This window comes from Arachis hypogaea, chromosome 12 (genome assembly GCF_003086295.3).
Source record: "Arachis hypogaea cultivar Tifrunner chromosome 12, arahy.Tifrunner.gnm2.J5K5, whole genome shotgun sequence".
Classification (NCBI taxonomy): domain Eukaryota; kingdom Viridiplantae; phylum Streptophyta; class Magnoliopsida; order Fabales; family Fabaceae; genus Arachis; species Arachis hypogaea.
In genome coordinates, this window is record NC_092047.1 from 84,145,335 (window position 1) to 84,157,375 (window position 12,041).

The following is a 12,041-nucleotide window of genomic DNA, read 5'->3' on the forward strand; positions in this document are numbered from 1 at the left end:
GTGTTCTTAGTGTTCATCTTGACATTCATAGCATTCTTGCATGCATCACATGTTTTGATCTAAAAATTTCATGCATTGCATCTTTTTAGTGTTTTTCTCTCTCATCATAAAAATTCAAAAATAAAAAAAATATCTTTCCCTTTTTCTCTCATCAAATTCGAAAATTTGAGTTGACTTTTTCAAAAATTTTTAAAATCAAGTTGTTTCTTATGAGTCAAATCAAATTTTCAATTTGAAAATCTTATCTTTTTCAAAATCTTTTTCAAAAATCAAAATCTTTTTCAAAATTCTTAGTTATTTTTGAAAATTCCAAAAATATTTTTCAAAAATATTTTTCTTATTTTTTATATCAAATTTTCGAAAATAACATAATCAATTAATGTTTTGATTCAAAAATTTGAAGTTTGTTACTTGCTTGTTAAGAAAGATTCAAACTTTAAGTTATAGAATCATATCTTATGATTTCTTGTGAATCAAGTTATTAATTGTGATTTTAAAAATCAAATCTTTTTCAAAACTAATTTCAATCATATCTTTTCAAAAATATCTTCTTATCTTATCTTTTCAAAAATATGATTTCAAAATATCTTTTCTAACCTCCTAACTTCTTATCTTTTCAAAAATTTGTTTCAACTAACTAACTAACTTTTTGTTTGTTTCTTAACTTTTTCAAAACTACCTAACTAACTCTCTCTCTCTAATTTTCGAAAATATCTTCCCTCTTTTTCAAAAAAAAAAATTCTTTTTAATTAACTAATTATTCTTATTTTTTATTTTTAATTTAAAAAAAAAATTTTCGAAAAAAAATACTAACAATTTTCAAAAACCATTTTCGAAAATCACTAACTCTTTTTCAAAATAATTTTCGAAAATTATCCCTCCCCCATCTTATTCTATTTATTCATTCATATCCTAACATCTCATCTCACATCTCTGCCATCCTCACAGTTGTGTTTCTTCCATTATATTACATTCTTTGTCTCCCCCTCTTCTTCTACTCACACAGGGATCCCTATACTGTGGTATAAAGGATCTCTATTATTATTATTATTTTTCTGTGCCTTCTTCTTTGTCATATGAGCAGGAGCAAGGATAAGAACATTCTTGTGGAAGCAGATCCAGAACCTGAAAAGACTCTGAAGAGAAAATTAAGAGAAGCTAAATTACAACAATCCAGAGAAAACCTTTCAGAAATTTTCGAACAGGAAAAGGAGATGGCAGCCGAAAATAATAATAATGTAAGGAAGATGCTTGGTGACTTTACTGCACCTAATTCCAATTTACATGGAAGAAGCATCTCCATTCCTGCCATTGGAGCAAACAACTTTGAGCTAAAACCTCAACTAGTTTCTCTGATGCAGCAGAACTGCAAGTTTCATGGACTTCCATTTGAAGATCCTTTTCAGTTCTTAACTGAATTCTTGCAGATATGTGATACTGTTAAGACTAATGGAGTAGATCCTGAAGTCTACAGGCTCATGCTTTTCCCTTTTGGTGTAAGAGACAGAGCTAGATTATGGTTGGATTCTCAACCCAAAGACAGCCTGAACTCTTGGGATAAGCTGGTCACGGCTTTCTTAGCCAAGTACTTTCCTCCTCAAAAGCTGAGCAAGCTTAGAGCTGATGTTCAAACCTTCAGACAGAAAGAAGGTGAATCCCTCTATGAAGCTTGGGAAAGATACAAACAGTTGACCAAAAAGTGTCCTTTTGACATACTTTCAGAATGGACCATCATGGATATATTCTATGATGGTTTATCTGAGCTATCAAAGATGTCACTGGACACTTCTGCAGGTGGATCCATTCACCTAAAGAAAACGCCTGCAGAAGCTTAAGAACTCATTGACATGGTTGCTAATAACCAGTTCATGTACACTTCTGAAAGGAATCCTGTGAATAATGGGACGCCTATGAAGAAGGGAGTTCTTGAAGTTGATACTCTGAATGCCATATTGGCTCAGAACAAAATATTGACTCAGCAAGTCAATATGATCTCTCAGAGTCTGAATGGAATGCAAGCTGCATCCAACAGTACTCAAGAGGCTTCTTATGAAGAAGAAGCTTATGATCCTGAGAACCCTGCAATAGCAGAGGTGAATTACTTAGGTGAACCTTATGGAAACACCTATAACTCATCATGGAGAAATCATCCAAATTTCTCATGGAAGGATCAAAAGCCTCAACAAGGCTTTAATAATGGTGGAAGAAACAGGTTTAACAATAATAAACCTTTTCCATCATCCACTCAGCAACAAACAGAGAATTTTGAGCAGAATCCATCTAGCTTAGCAAACCTAGTCTCTGATCTGTCTAAGGCCACTGTAAGTTTCATGAATGAAACAAGATCTTCCATTAGAAGTCTGGAAGCACAAGTGGGCCAGCTGAGTAAAAGGATCACTGAAATCCCTCCTAGTACTCTCCCAAGCAATACAGAAGAGAATCCAAAAGGAGAGTGCAAGGCCATTGACATAAGCACCATGGCCGAACCTGTGAGGAGAGGAGAGGACGTGAATCCCAAGGAGGAAGACCTCCTGGGACGTCCAGTGATCAATAAGGAGCTTCCCTCTGAGAAACCAAAGGAATCTGAGACTCATCTAGAGACCATAGAGATTCCACTGAACCTCCTTATGCCATTCATGAGCTCTGATGAGTATTCCTCTTCTGAAGAGAATGAGGATGTTACTAAAGAGCAAACAGCCAAGTTTCTTGGTGCAATCATGAAGCTGAATGCCAGATTATTTGGCATTGATACTTGGGAAGTTGAACCTCCCTTGTTCATCAATAAACTAAGTGATCTGGATCAACTGACATTGCCTCAGAAGAGACAGGATCCTGGAAAGTTCATAATACCTTGTACCATAGGCACCATGATCTTTAAGGCTCTGTGTGACCTTGGTTCAGGAATAAACCTCATGCCCCTCTCTGTAATAGAGAAGCTGGGAATCTATGGGTGCAAGCTGCTAAAATCTCATTAGAGATGGCAGATAATTCAAGAAAACAGGCATATGGACAAGTAGAGGACGTGTTAGTAAAGGTTGAAGGCCTTTACATCCCTGCTGATTTCATAGTCCTGGATACTGGAAAGGAAGAGGATGAATCCATCATCCTAGGAAGACCTTTCCTGGCCACAGCAAGAGCTGTGATTGATGTTGACAGAGGTGAACTAGTCCTTCAATGGAATGAGGACTCCCTTGTGTTTAAAACTCAAGGATCTCCCTCTGCAACCATGGAGAGGAAGCAGAAAAAGCTTCTCTCAAAGCAGAGTCAACCAGAGCCCCCACAGTCAAACTCTAAGTTTGGTGTTGGGAGGCCACAACCAAACTCTAAGTTTGGTGTTGAACTCCCATATCCAAACTCTAAGTTTGGTGTTGGAGAGTCTCAACAAAGCTCTGCACATCTGTGAGGCTCCATGAGAGCCCACTGTCAAGCTATTGACATTAAAGAAGCGCTTGTTGGGAGGCAACCCAATTTTTATTTATCTAACTATATTTTTCTTAGTTATATGTCTTTGTAGGTTCATGATCATGTGGAGTCACAAAATAAATATAAAAATTGAAAACGGAATCAAAAAACAGCAGAAGGAAAATCACACCCTGGAGGAGCATCTGTCTGGCGTTCAAACGCCAGAACAGAGCATGGTTCTGGCGCTGAACGCCCAGAATGGGCAGCATCCTGGCGCTGAACGCCCAGAACAAGCATGGTTCTGGCGTTCAACGCCAGAAATGGCAGCAAAGGGGCGTTGAACACCCAAAATGGGCACCAACCTGGCGCTGAACGCCCAGAGTTGTGTGCAAGGGCATTTTCCATGCCTAAATTGGTGCAGGGATGTAAATGCCTTGACACCTCAGGATCTGTGGACCCTGCAGGATCATCTCAGGATCTGTGGACCCCACAGGATCCCCACCTACCTCATCATCTCTCTTTCCATTCATGATCATCCCTTCTCTTTTCCATTTACCACTCACATCAATACACCCACCACCTTCAAAATCCAACATCTCTCTCCCACCCAATCCCACCCATATGGCCGAATACACACATCCATCCATCTCCTCCATATCTTCTTCTTCTTCTTCTTTCTTCTTTTGCTCGAGGGCGAGCAACATTCTGAGTTTGGTGTGGTAAAAGCATAGCTTTTTTGTTTTTTCCATAACCATTGATGGCACCTAAGGCCAGAGAAACCTCTAGAAAGAGGAAAGGGAAGACAAAAGCTTCCATCAAGGGTCTATAGCTCAGTGGTAGAACATTTGACTGCAAATCAAGAGATCCCTGAGATACCTCAGGGGAGACATTTTCTTCCACACAATTATTGGAAGCAACTAAGGGTGGAACATCAAGAGCACTCCATCATGCTCCATGAAATAAGAGAAGATCAAAAAGCAATGAAGGAGGAGCAACAAAGACAAGGAAGAGACATAGAAGAGCTCAAGGACATCATTGGTTCCTCAAGAAGGAAACGCCACCATCACTAAGGTGGATTCATTCCTTGCTCTTATTTCTTCTATTTTTCATTTTCTATGTTATGTGCTTATCTATGTTTGTGTCTTCATTACATGATCATTAGTAGTTAGTAACTTTGTCTTAAAGTTATGAATGTCCTATGAATCCATCGCCTCTCTTAAATAAAAATTGTTTTAATTTAAAAGAACAAGAAGTACATGAGTTTCGAATTTATCCTTGAACTTAGTTTAATTATATTGATATGGTGACAATGCTTCTTGTTTTCTGAATGTATGCTTGAACAGTGCATATGTCTTTTGAAGTTGTTGTTCAAGAATGTTAAATATGTTGGCTCTTGAAAGAATGATGACTAGGAAACATGTTATTTGATAATCTGAAAAATCATAAAAATGATTCTTGAAGCAAGAAAAAGCAGCAAAGAACAAAGCTTGCAGAAAAATATATATATATAGGCAAAAAAAAATAATAGAAAGAAAAGCAAGCAGAAAAAGCCAAAAGCTCTTAAAACCAAGAGGCAAGAGCAAAAAGCCAATAACCCTTAAAACCAAAAGGCAAGGGCAAATAAAAAGGATCCCAAGGCTTTGAGCATCAGTGGATAGGAGGGCCTAAAGGAATAAAATCCTGGTCTAAGCGGCTAAACCAAGCTGTCCCTAACCATGTGCTTGTGGCGTGTAGGTGTCAAGTGAAAACTTGAGACTGAGCGGTTAAAGTCAAGGTCCAAAGCAAAAAAAAAGAGTGTGCTTAAGAACCCTGGACACCTCTAATTGGGGACTCTAGCAAAGCTGAGTCACAATCTGAAAAGGTTCACCCAATTATGTGTCTGTGGCATTTATGTATCCGGTGGTAATACTGGAAAACAAAGTGCTTAGGGCCACGGCCAAGACTCATAGAGAAGCTGTGTTCAAGAATCATCATACTAAACTAGGAGAATCAATAACACTATCTGAACTCTGAGTTCCTATAGATTTCAATCATTCTGAACCTCAATGGATAAAGTGAGATGCCAAAACTATTCAAGAGGCAAAAAGCTATAAGTCCCGCTCATATGATTGAAGCTATGTTTCATTGATAGTTTGGAATTTATAGTATATTCTCTTCTTTTTATCCTACTTGATTTTCAGTTGCTTGGGGACAAGCAACAATTTAAGTTTGGTGTTGTGATGAGCGGATAATTTATACGCTTTTTGGCATTGTTTTTAGTATGTTTTTAGTAGGATCTAGTTACTTTTAGGGATGTTTTCTTTAGTTTTTATGTTAAATTCACATTTCTGGACTTTACTATGAGTTTGTGTGTTTTTCTGTGATTTCAGGTATTTTCTGGCTGAAATTGAGGGACTTGAGCAGAAATCAGATTCAGAGGTTGAAAAAGGACTGCTGATGCTGTTGGATTCTGACCTCCCTTCACTCAAAGTGGATTTTCTGGAGATACAGAACTCTAAATGGCGCGCTTCCAATTGCGTTGGAAAGTAGACATCCAGGGCTTTCCAGAAATATATAATAGTCCATACTTTGTCCAAGAATAGACGATGTAAACTGGAATTCAACGCCAGCTTTCTACCCAAATCTGGCGTCCAGCGCCAGAAAAGGAGCCAAAACCAGAGTTGAACGCCCAAACTGGCACAAAAGCTGGTGTTCAACTCCAAGAAGGACCTCTACACATGCAACACTCAAGCCTAGCCCAAGCACACACCAAGTGTGCCCCGGAAGTGGATTTATGCATCAATTACTTACTCATGTAAACCCTAGTAGCTAGTTTATTATAAATAGGACCTTTTACTATTGTATTAGAAATCTTTGGATTGTATTTTGATCCTGTGATCTCGTTTAGGGGGCTGGCCATCTCGGCCATGCCTGGACCTTTCACTTATGTATTTTCAACGGTAGAGTTTCTACACTCCATAGATTAAGGTGTGGAGCTCTGCTGTTCCTCAAAGATTAATGCAAAGTACTACTGTTTTCTATTCAATTCATCTTATTTCGCTTCTAAGATATCCATTCGCACCCAAGAACGTGATGAAGGTGATGATTATGTGTGACGCTCATCACCATTCTCCCCTATGAACACGTGCCTGACAAACACTTCCGTTCTACATGAAATAAGCTAGAATGAATATCTCTTAGATCTCCTAACCAGAATCTTTGTGGCGTAAGCTAGAATGATGGCGGCATTCAAGAGAATCTGGAAGGTCTAAACCTTGTCTGTGGTATTCCGAGTAGGATTCAATGATTGAATGACTGTGACGAGCTCCAAACTCGCGATTGCAGGGCGTTAGTGACAGACGCAAAAGGATAGTAAATCCTATTCCAGCATGATCGAGAACCGACAGATGAATAGCCGTGCCGTGACAGGGTGCGTGAGCATATTATTCACTGAGAGGATAAGATGAAGCCATTGACAAGGGTGATGCCTCCAGACGATTAGCCGTGCCGTGACAGGGCATTGGATCATTTTCCCGAGAGATGACCGAAAGTAGCCGTTGATAATGGTGATGTATCACATAAAGCCAGCCATGGAAAGGAGTAAGACTGATTGGATGAAGATAGCAGGAAAGCAGAGGTTCAGAGGAACGAAAAGCATCTCCATTCGCTTATCTGAAATTCCTACCAATGAATTACATAAGTACCTCTATCCCTATTCTATTATTTAATATTCGAAAACACCATTATCAATTTATATCTGCCTGACTGAGATTTGCAAGGTGACCATAGCTTGCTTCAGACCAACAATCTCCGTAGGATTCGACCCTTACTCACGTAAGGTATTACTTGGACGACCCAGTGCACTTGCTGGTTAGTTGTATCGAAGTTGTGAACCATGGTATTGGCACCATGTTCTTGGCGCCATTACCAGGGAAAGAAAGAGCCATGAATTTTACATAATTAAAGTGTAATCTTGATTACGCGTACCAAGTTGCTCACGTTGCCAGGGATTGTTTGAGCCTGGACATCACAATTTCATGCACCAATAAGAAAAAGAGAGAGAGAAGAGGAGGAGAGAGAGAGAGAGAGAGAGAAAGAGAGAAAACGGTGGGAGAGAAAGAGCGCAAGAAGAGAGAGGGAGGGAAAGTGAGAGAGACAGAGGGAAGGAGAGAGGGAGAGAGAGAGGAGGGGGAGAGGGAAGAAGAGAGAGGGAGAGAGAGAGGAAGAGGAATAAGGGAGAGAGAGAATAAGAGAAAGGGATAGAGAGGGACAAAAGGGAGAGAGAAAGATAGGATAGAGGGAGAAAGAGGGGCAGTGGAGAGAGGAGGGGGAGAGAGAGAAAAGAAAAAGGGGGAGAGAGAGAGAGGAAGGAAAAAAAGGAAGGGGAGAAAGAGGGAGAGAGAGAGAGAGAAGAGAAAGAGAGAGAGGGAGAGAAAGAGAGAGAGATAAAGAAGGAGAGAGAGGGAGAGAAGAGAAAGAGAGGAAGAGGGAAAGAAAAGAGAGAAAGGGATACAAGGGAGAGAAGAGAGAGAGGAAGAGGGAGAGAGGAGGGAGAGAAGGAGAGAAAGACGGGGAGGGAGAAGGGAAGAAGAGAATGTAAAATCTAATTTTATATATGTTAAGAGAGAGAGAGAGAAAGAGAGAGAAGAGGGGGAGAGGAAAGGAGAGAGAGAGAGAAGAAGAAGGATAGGGAGAGAGAGAATGAGAGAAAGGGATAGAGAGAGAAAAAAAAGAGAAAAAAGGAGGTAGAGAGAGAACAGAAGGAGAGAGAGGGAGAAAAGAAGAGAGAGAGAGAGAGAGAGAGAGAGAGAGAGAGAGAGAAAGAAGGGAAGGAGAGAGGGGAGAGAAGGGAGATAGAGAGGGGAGGGAGAGAGAGAAGGAGAGAGAGAGTGGGAGAGAGAAAGGAGGGAGAGAGGGAGAGAAGAAGAAGAAGAGAGAGAGAGAGAGAGAGAGAGAGAGAGAGAGAGAAAGGAGAGAGCATGGAGAGGGAGAGGGGGCGAGAAAGAGAGAGAGGGGGGAGAGGAGGGGGAGAGAGAGTGTGAGAGAGAGAAAATCTAAAAGCTAATTTTATATATGTTAAAAGTTAAACCTAGTTTTAGCCTATAAACCAGTTTAAACTGGTTTTTTCAATTAAAACTGGTTTTATTTTTATGAACTGGTTTAAACTGGTCCACTGTATTGTAAACTGGTTTAAAACCAGTTTCTTATGTGACAAAGTAGTTTGGTTCAGTTTCTAAACCATTTTAAATGGTTTAGTGCAGTTTCAGTTCAGTTTATTAAGAAACTGAACCATGAACGCCCCTAGAATTTATTGACGGCCAAAAGTTTACTAAATTAAACCAATCAATCCTTATTAAGGAAAATAAAACCAAAGCCATTTATTAACTCAAGTATAATATTTAAACTAAAACTTTAAAGGGCAATCCCATTTAGAAATTAGAAACACCCCTACCTTAATTTGTCAAAACTCGTAGGAATCAGAAACAAAGCCAAAAATAATAGTGTCAGCAACAGTGAACAACAGCTTCGACCGGGACAAAATCGGAGCAGATGAAGTAGAAAAGAGGTTGAAATAAATTTAAAATAGGAGAAATAAAATGGTGTCAGAGAAAGGGTGAAAGCAGTATAGATTAAGGGATTGAAGAATTCAGAGCAAAACAGGGGCAAGGGCGATGTTGTTGGCAAGTTTGTAAGCTCCGACATGTTTTTCGGGGAATAGGGGAGTGGCAAGGCTCGGCTACGATGAAGCAAATCAAAGTAGGAAGTGAAGTAGGACCAGAACAGTGGTGTGGCAGATATGGCAAGCTTCAACGACGACAATAGTAATGGATAGAACAGAACATGAGCTCGGGACAGAGCAGAAGCAAGGCAGCGGTAACAGTAGCTCAACGACATCTTCACATCGTCTTTCTTCAAGCTCGATGGCGACGGCAACAGCAAGTAGGGCGACTGCCATGGCAGTGGCAGAGACCCCTCGTTCCCCGCATTTGTGTATGTGTGCTTGACGTGGTGGTAGCAACGGCAAGGGAAGCCCAGCACCCTCCTCCTTATCTTCCCATTCCCTATCTGTTCACACTCATGTTTTCTTTTCTTTTTCTTCAGCGTGCATGTGTGGGTAAGGTTAGGTTAATACGTAGTGACGACAATTTAAGAATTTTAATGCTGTCAACATAAGAAAAAAATTACAGCAACCGTGCATTGTTGAAACTAAATGCCCAAGGCTTCTCTATTCACACTAAACGCACATGCCATGTTCCTTAAAACTACTATTTACCACCAATCATACTCTGGAGATAGTGTAATCTTGTGGCCAATTACGAGACATTATAAAAGATAATTAATAAAGTTGAACATGTAAGACGATGGAAAGTCAGAATCATATAGGGAGGTGAAATGTGTAATAGTGTGAATTAGACATTCACTTAAAGCTTGGCACGGTCCTCCGTGCCATCAATGATCTGCAAAGTGGGTCTCGGATTGCTACATCCAATAGCCAAAAGATGAGGGGGAGGGGGGGGACAGGGGCACCTCCATGTCCATACATTGATCGCTTGCATCACCATCAATGGAAGTAGAGTCCGAGGTGTCGGGGTCCTCCATAGGTGGGTTAGAATACCCAATGAGCTTCTTCAAGTGGTCATAGTGGCGCTTGTTGCATCACTCAATCTGCTCAATCCGTCGGCCTTGCCGGTCGACCTTCTCAATGAGCTCAAGTAACAGTTGGTGGGTGGATTGTTGTGGTGCATGGGGTGTTGATGATGCTGGCTTGGAAGATGATGGCGTCTCTAAAAATGGGTCGTCATTCAGGCTCTTGGGTGGCACTTGTGGCATGATCCACTTCCCATTGGGAACTAGTTCATCTGCTAAGGGGATTTTACTCTTTATGTCATCCGCTTCGTGCGGAATGCCAGCTGCGGATGCTAGTTCCGTGACCAAGGCTGGGAAGGGAATGTTAAAATGCATCATACAAGCACGGCCATGTCCCCGGCGATAGAGGACTCATGAGTGCTCGGCTAGACATAGTGGGACATGATCTGTTGTCATACATGAGCCTCATCTGTCAAATCATTAGCCGAAAGCCCCTTTGGGTTAACCTTGCTGTGCCTATAAACCCAAGTGCTTCCGGGCTTAGCAATTGCCTAAAGGATGGGGTCCCAATCAAAAGTATAACCCTTGCGGGCAATTTTCGCTTTGTGGAAAACATCCAACCCTTTCGAATTTGGTGGAATATCAAGCACTTGATGAAGAGCGGCTTCTGAAATAGGGACTTGCTTCCGACGCATATAGATTGAGTCAAGGGTCGGGAAGTGGTAATTAGCATAAAATTCATCGACCCAAGACAAATTAACTTCAATTGAATCTCGGTTCAAGAAACCCTAATGTCTCCTCTTCATTCGATCCTCCACATATTGTCTTAAATGGTCCGGTACAAAGAGGAGGCGTTCACGGTGGAGATTTTGCTCTATAATATTGGAATACATCTGTTCACAATAACGGTTGACAAATCTCACTGTATCTTTGGTGGGAATCTTCTTGTCTGACTCATCAATGTGGATAGCCACTTTTGATTTCTTAGAAGGCTGCCGATTGGTGAGTGACTTCGGTGCTTGCCTTTTAGAAGCCATTTTCTTAGAAGATTTCTCCTTTCCTTTTGTGGTCGTCATACTGAAAATGACGGAAGAGGAGAATTGCAAAGAAACGAGTATGGATAGTGAAGAATGCACTAATAAGATAAGTGTAGTGAAAAAGTAGCAAAAAATGCAAGAATAAAAGCAAAATTAAAGTAAGGGTTCATTGAAACTTTTTCACAAACACGTGGTGTGCATTGTATTATTCAACAAGCAAGCTGACAAAACAAACATATAACACCATGAAAAGAAAAAAATCCAATAGAGCAAGTAGCACCAATCAATCCAATTGAGTTATAAAATTAATGGAAAATAGTGATCCAACACCAAATGCAAACATGAAATAAATTGAAAAGGAAAGAACTAAGACTAAGAAGAAATAAGAACATAAAGTGCAACAAAAAGGGAAAAAAAGTGATGAGATATAACTAAATTAAAGGAAAATAGAAAAGATAAAGGAGGGAGGAGTGAAATATTGAAAGCAAGAAGGAGTAGTTGTAAGTGGAAGTGAGAGAAAAAGAATAGGAGGAAGAAAGAAGAGTAGTAAGAGAGAGAGAAGCGAAAAAGAACGCCGGAGAACGGTGGCCGCCGGTGGAGGTTCGCTGGAAAAAGAGAGAAGGATAGTGAGAAGAGAAGAAGAAAGAACAAAGAAAGAAGTGTGGGGAGAAAAGAAAAGAAAAAGGGAGGGGGAAACGGCGCAGAACTAGGTCTGCGTGTTTGGAGTTTAAAAACGGATAGTGACGCGTAAACGTCGTCCACACGTACGCGTGGAGTATGAAAAATGAAGGTCACGCGTACGCGTCATCCACGCGTATGCGTGATGGTGAGTCGCACATTTCGCACGGTCTCCGCATGGTCTCGGAACAACATTCTGTTCGAGCCATGCGGGAGCACAGTGTCAGCATCACGAAACCACAATTTTTAGGGAAGGGGGCGACGCGTACGCCTTGGCCACGCATACGCATGGGTAGCGTCGCGCGCCTGGAACCCCTCCAGCACGAATTTGGCATAATAGAAAAATGGGCATCGACG

The 12,041-nt window shown here is 40.7% G+C and overlaps 1 non-coding gene across 1 annotated transcript; it reads right to left on the minus strand.

Moving 5' to 3' along the window:
• Positions 1-1,610: 1,610 nt before the first annotated feature.
• Positions 1,611-1,714, minus strand: LOC112731180 (small nucleolar RNA R71). The gene has a single exon (XR_003166970.1). It is a non-coding gene; the product is annotated as a small nucleolar RNA R71 (small nucleolar RNA).
• Positions 1,715-12,041: the final 10,327 nt, after the last annotated feature.